The 17,822-nt window shown below is 38.5% G+C and overlaps 1 protein-coding gene and 1 non-coding gene across 3 annotated transcripts in view; one reads left to right on the top strand and one right to left on the bottom strand.

The window, feature by feature from the left end:
* LOC134211362 (uncharacterized) overlaps positions 1-17,822 on the top strand; it is a 712,214-nt gene that overhangs the window by 674,962 nt on the left and 19,430 nt on the right. The gene's annotated exons all lie outside the window — the stretch shown is intronic.
* On the bottom strand, positions 12,723-12,798 carry Trnat-agu (transfer RNA threonine (anticodon AGU)). The gene has a single exon. It is a non-coding gene; the product is annotated as a tRNA-Thr (tRNA).

Raw genomic sequence — 17,822 nt, 5'->3', positions numbered from 1 at the left:
GCTTTGTTTCTAACTATTAAGTCCTTATTTTCTCTCGCACTTATAGATATCTTATTGATGATAGTAATTAAAGTTTAGAAATACTATTAATAAAATTTCAGACTTTGGCAAAATGTGCGAGTCGATAAGGCGCTAGTAACGTTCAAAGTCTTTTCTTTCAGCGTAACGCTCTCGATTTCCAAAAATCTAAATGACACCCTGAATAGTAAAGAAAGACGTAAGTCCTAAGTCACAAATGTGGAGTGCGAAGTGAATGGTGAGACGTTCCACTACTCACTTCGTGCTTCTCACTTTTTACAGCAAGGAGTGATAAATGAGGAATGAGAAGCGAGACGACTCACTTCTCACTCCTCATTAGTCACTTTTCACTGTAGAAAATAAAGAGCGTAAAGTGAGTAGTGAGACGTCTCACTACTCACTTTACGCTTCTTACTTTTTACAGCGATAAGTAATAAGTGAGGCATGAGAAGTGGGACGTCTTTCGGCCAAATAACTTTCGGCTTAATGGTTTGTTTCGGCCGGATGGGTTTCGGCCAAACGACCCTTCCCCAAGAGAAACATTGTTTATTATTTAAATGTATATGTTTTTCCACGTAACGCTTGATACTATTTGAGGAACTATCTGCTTTGTCAAATCTATAATGAAAATGAAACCAGAATTGCCGAGTCAAGAGCTCTTCTCGGTAATGATGATGGAAAGCAACATGCCACCTATGCTTCGGCAGGTTTCTAAGACCAAGAATATCTCCGAGAGTCTACGAAAAAGCTAATTATCATTTCGTTGCAGCTTGTGGATTCCTGAAAAAGATGCTTGATCGATATTTGCTTGAAAGTGATTCGAGTTTTGTCTGCAGACTTGTCAACAGTAGTCGAGTATATCCAATCATGTTCAATTCTAGGCACACATCTCAACAATATCTGATCATTCGTCGTCAATATCTTAATTTTATCACATGGTAACGCTATACAGGAGAAGCACTTTATATCAAAGATCAGTGTTTGATCATATACCAGCATAAGGATGAGGGAAGGACTGGCATAAAAAATAAAGTATGGTGCCATCATAAGATCTGCAATGTAGTAATAGTAGTAGAAATAAACAAATCAATAATACATCACTGGTCAGAGTAAAATAAGTCTCAAGAACTGAAAATAGATTGCGGAAAAAAATAGAGAAAGGTTACAAGCAATGAAAAATACGAAGGTTATTATTATTATTATTTTTATTAAAATCATTTGCAGTTTTAGAGAGGAGCCAGTTTAGTGCTGCAAATCTCTATAATAAAGATAACAAAGATTTTCAGCTGTAGGCTCTCTCATCTTTGAAATTTGAAGGAGTTGGGCTTGGTTTTCAAAATATTGCCAGACGCAAAAATGTCTATTCACATCACATGTTTAGAAATGGACAAATTGATATGGAATTTGCGGAAAAGAATCTACGTGTTTTAGAGGGACTCAAATCCCTACTTACCTTAAATTAGTCAAAGAATTGACTTAGACAATGAAACTGAATAAACGTATGACAGGAATCGTCAATTAAAAGGACTTGTTTATTTGAAATCTTCAAAATTATATCGGGAGTTAACAAAAATATCGGGTTAATGTCGGGAAATATGCGGAAAATTTAAAATGAAAGTTAAGTGGTCACCCTGCAATTATTTTTAGCAAAACAATCAGAAAATTAGCTAACTACATATTTTCCTTGTTATTTATTCAAATCGCTTACATTTCTAGTAAGGCTTGTACGCGACAAAATCTGGACACCTTCAAACACGTATAACGAGTGAAATATTTCGTAGATTGATGAATGTATGTCTGTACTTTCTGAAAATATATTTCTTATAAGTGTTACAAGTAGAGGTGTGCGCCGGTCCGATATTCGTCGTCGGCGGCGGCGTTTCAGGCGTCACGCGGAAAGCCATATAAGCCGGCGGCGACGGCGGCGGCGTGAATCGGCGTGACGATTTTTTTTATTACGTTTCTTAAATTTTTTTTTGCATTTTTTTGGGATATTTTCAAGACATTAAAGGAAGAATCTTTTGAATTTCGCATGAAAAATCTAATGAACTGCTCCAGAAAATTCTATAAGCTTTCCCAAAATTTCCATGGGAACTACTTTAAAGTTTCAAGAAATATTTGAAGTTTCTGAATAAAATTATTTGGAATTTAACCATAAAATGGGAAACTTCAGGAGACTACAGGAAATTCTTTGGAAATTCACGTAAAGTTTCTGTTGAGTATTGTTCGAAATTTGCATAAAAAGCTTCATAATTGCAGGAGAGTGTGGCTGGTAGAATGGTTGTTTTCAGGTTGACTATCTCAGTCTAGAATAATTAGGACGGCTAGTTTGGCATGGCCAACGATAAAACAGCAAATTCTTAAGAATTTTCACGAGAGGCTCTAAGGAAAATTTTCTGGAATTTTCACGAGAAATTCTCCCTATATAAACTTCTTAAGAATTTTCTACGGAGGATTGTTCAAAATGTAGATTTCAATAAAAAAAATCTTTGGATTTCAACGGAAAATTGTTCGAAATTATTGGATTTCTATTAAAAATTCTTTCTACAGTAGACGTTCGATAACCGAAGGTAATTTAACTGCAATGCTTTCAACTGCAATTCAATAGTTACATCGGTTGCAGTTAACAGACAGCTGAACTTCAAAACGATGTAAAAGTCTATAATCTGAATTGCGCTGTACAATCAGGTGCACTTCTAATGCGTCGGACGTCGCCAGACAATTGTTTGACGACAAGAATGCATCGCGGTTATCGAACGGCATTCGCTAACTGAAACGAAAACATCTTCTTCTTCTTATTGGCATTACATCCCCACACTGGGACAGAGCCGCCTCGCAGCTTAGTGTTCATTAAGCACTTCCACAGTTATTAACTGCGAGGTTTCTAAGCCAAGTTACCATTTTTGCATTTGTATATCATGAGGCTAACACGATGATACTTTTATGCCCAGGGAAGTCGAGACAATTTCCAATCCAAAAATTGCCCAGACCGACACCGGGAATCGAACCCAGCCACCCTCAGCATGGTCTTGCTTTGTAGTCGCGCGTATTGTCCAAAAGAAATTCTTGGGAAATTCCATTGGCGAAAAGCGACATACGGCCGAACTGGTAAATTGGCCGAAAAAGTTGTTTGCCCTAACAGGTCGTTTGGCCGAATATGTCATCAGCCCAAAAATGCCGTTTGGGCGAAATGGTCGTTTGACAGAATTGGTCATTTGGCCAAAAATATCATTTGGGGCTACAGGTTATACGGCCAAATGGCAATAAGGGTCTGTTCAAATATAATGTAACGCAATAGGGGGTGGGGTTTGTTTAATTTTTGTTACAATTTATTATGCACAATATGGGGGGTGGGTGTCTTTCGGAATATTGTTACGCGTAACAAATTAATTGCATAGAGAAAAAAAATTAAAAATGTTGAAAAATGTTTATTTTCTTCAAAATAGCATAAAATATACAAACGGGTAATTTGCAGTTGTTGAGCACCCATCATACTTAACAAAGAGCAACGAAACGTTGGACAAAATTTAAAAAATTATTTAGTAAATTAGTCAAAAATATCTATCCGTTTGGCCTAATGACATTTACGTTGAAAAGGCCTTTTTATCAAACGACTTCGAACGAAATTAAGTAACCTTTATTTTTCAAGTCGATACTGGTTTTTGAGTCAAAAGTTATTTACCCAAATCCCATTAAGCCGAATTGAACGTTTATCCAAAACTGTTATGGTCGAAAATAATTTGATCAAAAATGTAGTATGACCGAAAGCGACATACAGACAAAATGGACATTCAGCCGAAATGTTAATTTGGCCGAAAAAAATCGCTTAGAGATCATTTAACCGAAAATGCTGTTTGGTAGGAATGGTCATATGGACCGAAAATGTCTTTTCTGCAAAACAACCCTTCCGGCCAAATGGAATTGTCGTCAAATGACCTATTCGGATGATCGTCTTTTTGAAAAAATGATCAATTGAGCCGAACGACACTTTTTAAAGAAGGAAGTAAGATTGCTGAAAGGGCATTCTTGGGCCAAACGGCTTTTTCTGCCAAATGACAATTCTGGCACTTTTGGTCAAATGATCCATATTCGGTCAAACGATTTTTTTTCGGGTAGACTTCTACAAAAAAGTCTTTTCGTTTGAACAACATATTCGGCCAATGGATTTCTGCCGAACGACTCTTTGCCATTCAGACATTTAATTTCAATGAGATTTTTTTTAAATTTCAACGAGAAATCCTTCGCAATTTTTCACACGAAGCTTTGCTTAGTTTTTACGGAGAGCTTTTCAAAATCTGAACAAGAAATTGTATGGAATTTTCATGGAAATCATTGGTATCTTCACGAAACATTCTCAGTTTCAACGTGATGTTGTAAAGATCTATCAGGAAATTATACGGAAGTTCCACTGAATCTTCGGAATTTCTACTGAAAATTTTGTGGACTTCTTCAAATTTGAATCGGCGTGAAAATTATAGATCAGTGGCGTGACAAATTTTAAACGGCGGCGCGCCGATGCAAAAATGTCGGCGGCGGCGGCGTGGCGCGGCGGCGCACACCTCTAGTTACAAGTACGTAGTGAATAATGGCGTCGAAGGAATTGCAGGTTCGGAAAGAATTGTGTGCAGTCGCAATTGAAATTCGGGTCTCTCGATCCATAAACTGACTAAAACATTTTGTTTTCATGTGAACACTGCTCAAAGCGTTTTAAAATTTGTCGATACTTGTTTGACAATATCTAAAACGTCAGAGAGTGGAACAAAAACGTATTTTATAAGCCGCCATAAGGATACGTGCTCAAAACAAATTCTAGTGAGGATGCCAGATCTTTTGCCACGTATTATTTCTGAGAAAATTCAAATGTCACCAAGTTTCGTGCATACATCGAAGCATTGATAAGGAATGAAGCCATTTGAAGTGAAAAACGTACCGAAATAAACCAACAGCAGTTTATTTTTATTCTTAAAGTTATGTGTTCAGATTTTGTTGCGATCAAGCCTTATTCTATTAGCATTTCCTCAGTTATTAATTGAAAGCTTTTCTATGCCTATGTATCTTGTTTGTCAAGTACAATGGATACACCCAGGGCAGGGCCGGATTTATGGGGGGGCCGAGGGGGCGTGGCCCCGGACCCCCACAAATCTTATGTACCAAAACCAACCTTTTTTGTACATTTTGGGGCCCCACATACCGTCGGCCCCGGGGCCCCCTTCCGGCTAAATCCGGCCCTGACCCAGGGTGTCGAGAAAGTTTTCAACCCGAAAACATCCTAGAATGGACCAAGAATAGAACACGCCATCTCCGGATTGGCAATCCTACATTTACAATACATTTACACATGACAATAATAGGTCAGAATACCTGTCGAACTGATGCAGTGCTGCTAGTTTATCTTACCCCACGCGCACTCTTATTGTTCCACTTTACTCTGCAGGACACGACCGCTCGACAAAAACTACTGAAATACTATAGAGCAGTGATCCCCAAAGTGCGTCCCGCGAGGGATTTCTGAGAATACACTACAAGTGGCCCATTGATTAGCATTATATGACCGGAAAAGCTTTTAAACATTCCCAATATTTTGGTGTACTCGGAAATCTGTCAAGCTCACATCATTATGATGTTGAAGCACTAATTATTTTATCGTGAATAATTTTATCATTATGATTCAAGAAATTCATAACTTCATACATGGATGTTATGTAGGCCGACAGCAAATAAACTTCGATGTTATCGCCCCGGGTTATGATAATAGCCAATATGTTTTTAATCACAGATTTAAAGAAACTAAAGGTTGAAATACAGTTGTCATATACTGCTCCATCATAATAATCTCCATGATAAGAATACTTGATTTATTAAAATAAGTTTGGTATGGCGAAATTGAACTGAAATTTTACTGGAATATTACCTCCAGAAAATACGTGGACTAGCAACTGTGGATTTTGTTCAGAACTCCATTCGTATATTTTTTCAGAATCGCAAACAGATTTTGATCAGAACCTACAAACAGATTCAGTTCAGAATCTCAATCAGAATCATGAACGGATTATTTTCAAAATTTCAAACGAATTCCAAAAGGATTCTTCTCCGAATCTCGACCGGAATTCTGTTCAGAATCACGAACAAGTTCATATTATAATTGTAAGGTTAATAATATAATTATAATTATAATTGCAATCCCAAACGGATTCTGTTCAGAATTCCAGTCGGATTCCTGAGTGAATACTTCACAAAATTTCAACCGGATGGTTTTTTTTCGGACATCCTATCGTAATTTGCTACGACAACTTATAGCGAACAATAAACCTCGAGCATAAAAACATAAGATCGAATTACAAAATCGGTCAGCATATGATCATTTGGAAAAACTGAGCCGAAAAGGTGATATGATATACAAATACCACGTTAAGTTACCACGTTGGTTAAGAAACCACGCATTTAATAACTGTGAAAGAGCTTACTAAGCTGCGAGGCGACAATGCCACAGTGGAGGATGTTATTTCAATGAAGAAGAAGCATTTTTTACATCTTTTGACATTCTAATGGCAAAACATTGAAAACAGTATGAACTTTTACAATGCCAATCGCAATACATTTCATATATCAACCATTAACGCAATACACTCTAACTTTCATTCACTCAGTGAATTGCCGTCTCTTTTCTGAGTAAAATTGTATTGCCGTTTACTCAATTTCCGTCAAAAGCAGGAATACTCATAGTTTTGAGTAAAAATTCCGTGGGAAGAAAAGAGAGGGCAATACAATTTTACTCAGTCACTGATTAAGTGAAAGTTAGCGTGTAACTTTTCGGAGCCGAAGTTTGTAATTGACTGAAGGTACTTCAAATATGAATGCACTGAACCTTTTTTAGGTGGTTTACATCGTGCGGTCGTGTCTTGTACATAACTCTTCTGATATTTTTTAATATAGGTATAATGCATAAGGTGTCCAGGATTGGCCCAAGAAAAATCTAGTCATTTTAATGTAATACCAACAAGAACAGAAAATTCCTTCACCTATTTTAAACTTAAGGGTGAAATACAAAGCTGCATCACATAGTTAAGTAAATTCGATATTTGACCATTTATTAGTACTAGCTGAACTTCCACATAAATTAAAATAAAATTTTCTTTGGAAATCCCTGTAGAAAGTAAAGAAACTTCCTGCGAAAATTGGAAATGTTAAGAAATTTCTAGATGAAATTGAAAAGGGTTTGCTGTCGAAATTAAAATGAAGGAATTTCTCGTCAAAACTGTTCGATTCTTTTCGTGGCCTATAGGTTCATAGTAAAACACAATAAACATTAAAGTTGCTTGGTAAATTGGGGCAAAATGGAGCGAGTGACACCGAATCCACGTGTAATAACTACTTTCCAACTTTACTTTTCGTGGAACAAATCCCATTTGTCTAGCCGAATATTACCAGCGTCTGTGTCTTCTTAGGTAAAATCGATAAAAATGCAAGATTCTAGACGAAAGTCCAAAATTCATATGGAACACCCTTACTCGACACTAAGGATATTGTTAAATATCTACAATTCATTTTATTACTCGCTAGCCGTCCTCCGATTATGTATTTATCAGTAGCCAATCTACAGGCATTTATTAGATTGGTGTTTCCGCTATTCAGGTCTCCGATTACGATGTTTCGCCGGCCGAGCTGTTTTACCATCACTTCAGTGTTCATCGCTTTATTTGGTGTTTAGAAACCTGCCCGCCTTTGGCGCGTGATCCGTAACAGGGCGTTTTCACGCTACGCGCCTTCACTATTTATACCAATCGTAAATGCAAATGGAAACTCACGTGCTCACGGCAGTCCACCGTGTGTAGGGTCCTGGGAAGGTTTGCGTCAACTCTGGCGCTGCCTGCCTTGCCGCATAGCAGCAGCAGTGGTGTGCCATCAGGGTTGGGGTTAGAATGTGGCGGCAGTAAACTTTGCGGAGCATTGGGCGAAAGCACCGCGCGGCATGGTTGGAGGAGCCATTTAGATTATTTATATCTTTCGGGGCTAAAATTATTGCTAAATTGTTTGCATGTTCGGCTGTCATAACTCAGAGGCAGGTGAAGAGATAGTTTCCGCAAAAAAAAGAACTGCATGAGAAATGAGAAACGACGACGACGTTGTGGCGGGCGTCGAGCTGGTGCAAGCGCGATGATGTACGATACGATAGTTGGTGTGTTGTTTGTATTTGGTGGTTTTGATGTTTGCGAGTAGCATTTCATTCAGTTATCTGTTTGGGTATGTTAAGCAGCTCCAATTGCACATATCTTGAATGACGATCTCTTTATTCCTGCTTGCAATTTAAAATCTCGTATGCACGCTTGCAAGCACTTAAATGCTTTACTGTGGAGCTTGAAGCAGCAATTAATCGAAAGCTTTGAATCATAGACGTCTATTTTCTTATTCAATGGCATTACATTTTCTTACTGGGATAATTAGGGTTTATTAGGAATTTCCAGCCGCGCTAGCTAAATGTAGTGCGTTTCTTTTCAAAATTTTCCATTCTGCGATTTCCGCAAAGTTCTTCCGCAGCTGTCCAAGTTCTACTGAAGCCTGAAAATCTACAACACACTGAAAGAAAACCTAATACCTTGTCAATGAAGAATGCCACGCCAAGCAGCAAAGAAAAAATGGTAGTGAAATTGACAGCTGCGGTAGTTTGAAAATTTAACCGGAAAGACGACAGTTTTTTTTATGAGTACCAACATTCAAAATTTGCCCAGATTTTTTTTTATTCTTTATTAAAGAGATTTACTAAAAAAACTAAAAAATTCCTATGAAAAATAATCAAATCAATTAACACTGAGATAGGAATTATTATGCAGACCAACAAACCGAGATGACTCAACTGCCCCGAATGAAAGTGAAATGAATATAAGATGCCTTTGTCACTCGACCTTTCTTCATAAAAGTTTTGTTAAAACAACTAAAAGCTATAACCCGTGTTAGCAGTAATAAACCACGATCTAGGAAAAGTGGATTGTCTTGTAGGGCTGCTGCTGCTGAAAATGTCACTAAATGTTGCAGCTTGCATAAAGATACGCGAGGGACCGATCCAAATTGCTCTTCCAATTCAGAGCTACCTTTGTAGAGTTGGGGCACGCATATGTTTCTGATTGAACCATAAACATTAAGACAGTCACCGATAGTCACCGAAGGACCGTCCCATCCGAATGGTGTGCGGAAGTGATTCATCAGCCCTATGAACAGACAGATACTTGGTTTGTTTTGGACTTATTTTTATGATGGGTGAGTGTTTCTCGCCTGGTGTTTAGTGATTTACGACCGCCCATTCGAGTCAATTGGCGCCGGCTGCGCTATTGGAGGTGTAGGAAGCTATCCACATATGATGCAGGGCGACCACTAATGAGATGCAAGTTGGGGATTGAGTGCAATGCATTGTTCAACAAGTTCGATGGAAATTAGGTGACAGTTTTCTGGGGAAAGTTAAATGATTTTGTGGCAAGGTTATGCGACGTGCCGTCTAATCTCATCCAATTGACAATGAATTTATTGGTTTCTAATATGGGAGTGATAGTCTCGTTGGTAGGCCATTCCTAGATCTGAACAATCGTTTAAACTTCATAAATACGTTTATTAGGTTTCACTTTCGATAAATTTATTGATGTTGTATCACCTTGCTGCGAGTTCAACGACCGGCTTGCATTTTAGTTCTCTGCGGCACGCACGCAACCAATCAGACAACGAGTTTGGTAATGAATTATTTAGCAACAGAAGTCTCGGACAAGTTTCACGGAATGGAACAGAGATCAGCTGGTCTAAGTTTCGCTTCCGATTTTTCTCACCCAACTGTTACTGACCTTACCCGATGCGGGAGGTAATGCCAGGCCGCCACCACCCCCATCGTTGCTGGAATAAAACTTGTCTATCACTTCTTGAATTTATTTTTTGATGGACACACTACTCGCAAAGATTACGTCTTGACCACCTTTTAGCCCCCCGAAAAGCCGCAAACGGAAGAGTGCAAGTGGCGGAACGGAGGCTGCGATATTCGAACGAAAGTGAAACGCATTTATGGAAAAAAAATCATCAAATTTCATGCTTTTACTTCTTTTGTCTGGTTTGCTTTCTTCTATTCCACCTCACCTGCCTGTGTGGCTCTTGCTGGCTGACTGATCAAAAACTGTAGGAGAAGCTCGGGATGGCACCTGTACAATGCAATGGTAGCGATGATAGCGGCGGCGAGGTGCGAGCAGTCGTCATAGGTGATTGGGTGTGAAGTAATTATTTATAATTGCACCTCCGGTCTGTAATTATAATGATCAGCTAATATAGAAAACAAACAGGAGATGATTATCTGAATTCGCCGCCAAAACAGAAGCGCCATTAAGAGCGATGGCTGTATGCAAATTGGGATTTTCCTATGAGCACGGCGATAAGAGCGAAACATCTCGTTTTTTTGTTCATTATAATTGATCCAATCAGCCGATAGACGCAACACTTGTCTTAGAATCTTAATTTAATTAACGCTAGGTTTGTGGAGTCAATTTGCCAATCGAAAATAAAGAGGAAGTTTTTCGGTTGTAGGCACCACCACATATCTTTTGACAAAAATCAAATGCTGTCATTTTAACAACTGTCATTTGTTTGCTATATTTACACGATGTTTTGTGTTAAATACCAATCCAGATAGATACTTCTAATTTAAACAACGCTCGAACTAATTTTTATACGTAAAATTATCACCAAATTTATTTTTAACCTTTCTCAGGGTGATAAAAGTGATAAGTTATTTTATTGAAAAAGTAGGTTCCAATGCGTATTTTGAGATTTAATAACAATTGTCATATGAGTTTTCACCCGAATTTTGGTTGCGGGCACCCTAATTGGTTCGGTATAATGGACACAGAAAACTAAGAAGAGTTACCAGTGGAAATTTCTTGTTGAAATCCAAAGATTTTCCTTAGAAATTCCGAAAGCTCGTTCTTGGTCCGCCAATCGCCAGTCTCCCTGCACACCGGCCGCACACGCATCTTCCTCGATAACACACAGTCAGCGAGTGCGGGGTCTACCCTGAAGCTGACATCTTCTTCGAAGTTCTCTGCTACACACCACTTTTATTGGTCTTTACGGCATACGCACTACATGTCATTGTTACTCATTTTATCATTCGGCCTATGTCTGCATTTTTAGTTGGTATAACTCGTGATTGATGCGTCTGCGCAATTCACCATTTTCCACCAAGCCGCCAAGTATTGCACGCAGTATTTTCGGCTCAAGAAAAGCTTTCAATTAATAACTGAGGAAATGCTAATAGAATACTAAGTTGAAAAGCAGGTCTAGTTGCAGTTGGAATATACACACTTAGTTTTTATTTCTGCAACTCTGCAAGAATCCGCATAGCCGTGCGACAGCACAATAGATAAGTGATACTCCGGCAATAATGACGTTTGGTAGCTGATCTTCGGCAAATTATTTGCTGATTATCAGCAATTTTGACAGAAATCTCGGCAAAAAACATGTTTACTGGGGCACGGCTGTGCGATTCTCGGTAAAAGTTCAACATTTTGCTGAGATCCCGGTAAAAAAAATAAGTGTGTAGAGCCATTGATGAAGAAGAAGAAGATTTTCGGCTCAAACAGTCCGAGAATTCAATGATCTACAATTTTTAATATCCATGCCTCGTCATGGTCGTACAGGGTGACTGGACGAATAAACGATGGGTACAGAACTAGTTTTGTCCGTGTCTGTAAGCTGCGAGATTTGAGCTGGTCAAGTCCTACTTGCAGTTTGCTCGTTCTCTGCTTCAATCCATCTAACGTCACGAAAGAATCGAATATCATACCAGATATTCTGACGCTCGATTTGAACTCATCCAATGTCGCACGAATCACCCTTATAAGCTTTGCCGGAAATCCATGCTCTAGTATTATATACCACAGTTCGTTCCGCTGAGCAAGATTTGTCGCTTTGATATTCTCCGACAAACGTCTCAGCAAACGGGTGCAAAATGATAAATAAAATTTGAGAGAGTAGCTTGAATGCAGTATTGAGGCTTTCTGATACAACATATCAGCTCCAGACAGCTCGAAACTCGAAGACATTTCAGAATTAACCATGAACGAATTGGATAGATTAGGTTAATTCTAGATGTCTCTAAAAGGCAAAGGGGGAAAATTATAATTAACCCTCTACAACCCAAATTTTTGTTTTCGCTCAAAATCACTATTTTGCTTTCTAAAATCGATCTAAACACGGTTTGGGCATTAACAATTTTTAATTCGCGATTTTATCAATTTCACATTTTGATTTTTTAGAATTTTGTTTTTTAAGTTTTTTATCCAATCAAATAATTTCTTGAATCGATAAATCTTTTTTGATTGTTCAACATATTTGAAGTTTGAAAATTCCTATCAAATGCTTACTTATTGCAATTTTAAAATTTTCAGGGCTTTTTTTTCCGTGTAACAAGTTGGACAAATATTTTAGAGTGTAACATTAACCACTATAACCTTTTATTAAATACGGTTAGTTGTAGAAAAAAACTAAACTACACATATTTTACTCTTCAAAGGTATTCGGGCGAAGACACGAAGGAACAAAATATTACTCAATTTTCAATATTTTCTTATAAATATGCAGAACTTTGAAAATTGAATTTAAACCACATTTAACCATGGATTCAATCTGTACGTTATGTGGAAGATATTGATTTGGAAAATGTATTGGAGGTAACCACTTTCCCTTCGATGGGACTCGAACCCATGACCCTACAGTACACTAGACTGGTGCTTTAACCAACTAAGCTACGAAGGACCTCCGTCGGCCTTCGCAACCTAGCGGCTACTGAACGAGCTCGAGATTCCCAAATTGGACGCATAGTCAAATCACTCGCAATCCATTTCTCAAGCCAATACTTCCACATGTGTATAGTACACGTCCACATTAGAGGAGCGCGAGTATTTAGAATGTCTGGCGGCTATACACATTCTTCATCAGCAACTGTACTGATCAAGTGAGGTTGTGTAAGCTTCAATACAAAAAAAAATCATAGTACACCGTCTAAAGGCGGTCTTGGGCACTAGATGGTTAAAACAGATTCATTCTGTAATAAAACACATTATTGCATTGCACAGTGGTCGATTTTCGTTGTTTATTTCAGTGAGTTCCTCATTATATGGCTTCTGTATGTGGATTTGAGGGAGTCTTATGATCCTCTTAAGGTCACTCCTCACGGAATCCAGATTTAGAAGTGCTCGCGTTTTCAACGGCACACCACTCAATACGGAAGCAACACACAACTGTAATTTTTATAATTTCACGCATGCTGCGACGCAGCAAAGCAGAAAAAATAAAAATGACAGTTGTGCGTTGGTTTCGTATTGAGTGGTGTGCCGTTGAAAACGCGAGCACTTCTAAATCGGGATTCCATTAGGAGTGGCCTTAAGAGAAGGCTTCCAAGCCTCTTGAAAGGAGACATCCTTGCCTGTTGAGTGGCGTGTTTTAAGAGTCTTGAAAGGGCACTTTTTAGTGTCTTGAAATGTCGCTTCTAAGCGAATTTCGAGCCTCTTGGGAAGAGAGTTTCGATCCTGAAACGAAGCTTCTGAGCCTCTTGAAAAGACGCATTTCAGCCTCTAGAATGACGCTTCTCAGCCTCTTAAAGGAGGCTCCTGAACCTCTTAAAGGGAGGCATCCGATCCTCTTAAGAGAAGGATTCCGAGCCTCTTAGAAGAAGGCTTCTGGGAGTCTTGATAGAAGGCTTCTAAGCCTTTTGCAATGAGGCTTCCGAACATCTTGAAATTAAGCTTCTGAGCGTCTTGTAAGGATGCTTTTCAGCCTCTTGAAAAGAGACTTCGAAGCCTCTTGAAAGACGAATTCTGAGCTTCCTGGAGGAAGGCCTCCGAGCATTGATAGGAGGCTTCCGAGCCTTTTAGCGTCTTAAAAGGACGTTTTTAGCCTTTTGAAAGGATGCCTTTCTTATGCATCGTGAAATGTATCGAAAAAAATCATATAAGAAAGGTCAAAAAAGCACTGTAGGAGAATAGATTGCATCATTTTGCATGCTTTTGCATTAATTACTATGCATTGTCACCATTCTTGCAAAAAAAAAATCGTTTTTGAAATTTTGTTTCAAGGGAGGATCCTATATTCTTTTTTTCTTAATGCCTTTTGAAACTTTGTAGTAGGACGAAAAAAAGCAAAACCTTAAAACCGGAGACTCTTGAAAGGAGGCTTCGAAACCATTAAAAGGAGGTCTCCGAGCATTTTGAAAGGAGGCTTTTGGAATGAGGCTTTTGAGTCTCTTTTTTCCTTTAATTCCAACGATCACATACGCCTGGATTTGGATTTTCCTTCACTTGTTTACAGACACATTACTTCCATGCAACCTCAAAACATTATATTTTAAAGTTATATAATCCACAGCGAATCCAAGAGTTTCTTCAGCGGATTTGTTTTTTCTTCTTTTACGATCGGGGACGTTCCTTCTTCTCCTTGTACTGGGCCGCCTGTTCTTCCTTGAAGCGAACGCCGGGAATGTCACCGACGGCGTGACCCTTATGATCGAAACCGGCAACCAGGACCTCGTCGTTTCCCTCAATGTAGTTCAGGGACTATCGCAGGGTACGAAGGTGGTGATTTTCTTGTCTTTCTTGATGAGCTGCACTCGGATGCACTTACAGTCGCCTATTCAGATCTTCATATTGAAGGGACCATCGAGATAAGGAAAGATCGAGGAATAGAAGCAAAACTGAAATGTGTAGATACTAGTGCAAATACTAGATCGTAAAAAGCTCATTGCTATGAAAAACAACAGCAAAACAAATGTCATTCCTTGTTTTTGATGTGTTTGTTATTGAACCGAGCCTGAAAACATAATGAGAGCATTTAGAAAACACATTTTGATTTCGACAGCAAAAAAAAAAGCAAAAATGTATGTAGATTGAGGAAACCAAGCAAACCATCGACATATAGGGATAGAGTGACCATATGGAGGCATGTCCTCCTTTTTCATAAAAAATCAAGTGTCCTCCTTTTGCACTGAAATGTTCTCCCTTTTAGACAATAAAAAAATAACGTGAATAACCTTTTCTGAAAAAATTATCGTTTAATATTATTATTTAATATTATCAAAATTAAAAACAATACTACAACAGAGATCCATTTGCAAATTAAACGTTGCACACCTTTCCTCGCAAGTTTGTGCTTTTTTGCTTTCTAATACGAAATATTTCCCTTCAAGTTTTAGAATAAATTCAATGTAAATATCGAACAATAAATCCGTGAGTTACAGTAATACATGTGTCGAAGATATAAAAAAGAATCGGAACTATGAGGAAAAGATTGGGAAAAAAATTCAAATACTTCAAAGATGGGTTTTACTTCGAATTGGGTCCTAAAATGAAGAACCGATATTCGATTTTATTTCAGGGAACGATGAAGGTAATCATCCTGAACGCGTCAGTTTTTCTTTTGACTCAAAATTGAAAGGAACATAGTTTAATTTGAAATTTGAAAATAGATGAAAAATGCTTCCTCGACATTTTCGGTCTTGTTTGACGTAAGGATTCAAACGCACTAGCAAAACACCACAGGGCACTTGACTCAAACTTTGACAGTTAATATATGGGCCTGACGTTTTGGGCTGATGGTTGATTCGTTCTGAAATGTTGCACAGGCCAATATTTGTCTCAAAATGTATTAATCATAAAAATATTATTTTTACTGATTTAGAATTTTACCAGATTTTTTATAACATCGGTTCAAGTATTCTTGACCGATGCACTATCGTTTGCAACTATAAACGAGGTAGGGCTTTAGGACCCAATTCCCTCTTGAACGCATCGCATGGTATACCCTTTGGAAATATTTCATATGATCACCCTACATAGGGAGAGATATCGAGTTATAGAACATCGAGATGTAGAAAGTTGAAAAGCAAGCCATGTTCCAGCTGGAATGTAGAGACTTTGAAGAATAATTACTTCACGTGACGTGCAAAAACTTCACAATTAGAACCCGAAGATTTGCCTTACGATGCTGGAGCTTCTCAATGTCAAGTAAAATAAACATTGTAAGGATGTGTTGCATTTATTATTTTATGATTAAATTTAGCAATAATTTGGATAAGGGTGGGTGTACGTCGTCATTGCTAAGAACAACTGTTTTTTTTTAAATATAAATGTCGAGAGAAAAGCAAAGTGAACATCCCTAGTAAATCTTTTCACTACTCTCTTTTCTTTATTTTTCAATTTGTTCAGAGAATTCCTCATATGAAATTATATTGCCAGTGCTCATATAGACTTGCAAGAGACTGGTTCGCGTTAAGATTGCATTAAAAGTATTCGGTAACGATATATTTCAGTCGTCTTGAGATCCGAAAATAGTTATTCCCTGTGGTCTGCGGTAGAAATTCCCTTAAAAACTAACAGAATTGGGGGCTCAACCGGGATATCACGCGACGCACATGACCCGTATGTAACTGAAGTGGTTCAGCGTGTGTTTAACATTTATCATCGTAGCTTGCAGGCTAGTGATAAAGTCGTTCATAGCCGTAGTGATAATACCACCTACTAAATTAGTGATATAGTGTCATTTATCTATAATATCCGTGTGGGGTTGAGTTGAGTCGAGTGAGCAAAGAAAAACGTGGTTCTGTGCACAAAACCAAAAATTCTGTGCAACAGAAGAATCAATTGTTCGTCTTCGTTAATCGTTCCTAATATTGTGCGGAACTAATACCACTGGAAAAAATAAGAGAGGATTTCAGACCAGTAACGTCGTTCTGCCTATTGCTAAAGAATGAATCCCTACAACAATCCTCCTCCTCCTCCTCCCCTTTATGGGCACCCACAGTATGCGAACCCAAATGATAACACTTTCGCACGACTGGTAGATCAGCTCAATTTTTCAAATATGACGCTGGCGAACGTTACTACCCAGTTAGAAGAAGTGCGAGGTGAAATGAACATGTTGCGAGCAGAAAACTACAGATTACATAGTGCAATTGGCGAGCTTCGAGCTCGTCCACACGTATCCAGCACACCACAGCAAAATGCTCCTATGCGAGGAGATGGATTACGTGACTATCGAAATGTTGAAAGTGAACACTCTGGAGAGTAATAGTGAACGCGGTGCGATTACGCAGATTGGACATCGTAATGTCCCACACGGTGATGGACAACGTGGCAACCGGTGTGGTGATGAAGATGATATTTTCGATGACAATAGCGAACATGGATCAGTGAATAGTCGTGTTAATCGTGGTGATACAGCAAACGCCCGTTTTGAATCGAATACAATCGCCACCGGCAATTTGACAGTTTCGGAAGTTGAATCAGCGTTCAACGAGTTCTCCGGTACTGACTTTTATCCAGTACTGAAGTGGATTCAAGATTTCGAGGAAATGGCCGAGTCGATTGGGTTATCGGAATTAAGGAAGTACGTTGTGGCAAAAAGAAAACTAGTAGGACTAGCGAAATCTTCATTAAACACAGTGCGTCATGTTACAAATTGGAACGCATTGAAGGACTTCCTTGTGGCAGAGTTTCACTGTCGAGAAAATAGTAATCCACGATCAACTACGAAAAAGGAGAAGAAGTTCCCATGGAACAGTGTTCGAGTACTATTTAGTGATGAGAGAGTTAGGTGCGAAAGCTGACCTGGAAGCGGAGGCGATTATATCATACACAGTGAACGGCATAGTGGATAATAGTGCAGACAAAACAGTGCTGTATGGGGCAAAAACGATCCCCGATTTCAAGGAGAAGCAACGCATTTATCAAAACATAAAAAATAGTAAAGATATTTCCATATCTATGCAAACATCGGGTCGAAACCAA

Source organism: Armigeres subalbatus, chromosome 2, assembly GCF_024139115.2.
Source record: "Armigeres subalbatus isolate Guangzhou_Male chromosome 2, GZ_Asu_2, whole genome shotgun sequence".
Taxonomy (NCBI): domain Eukaryota; kingdom Metazoa; phylum Arthropoda; class Insecta; order Diptera; family Culicidae; genus Armigeres; species Armigeres subalbatus.
The sequence above is the reverse complement of the archived record's forward strand: the minus strand, read 5'-3'. Positions and strand labels throughout refer to the sequence as shown.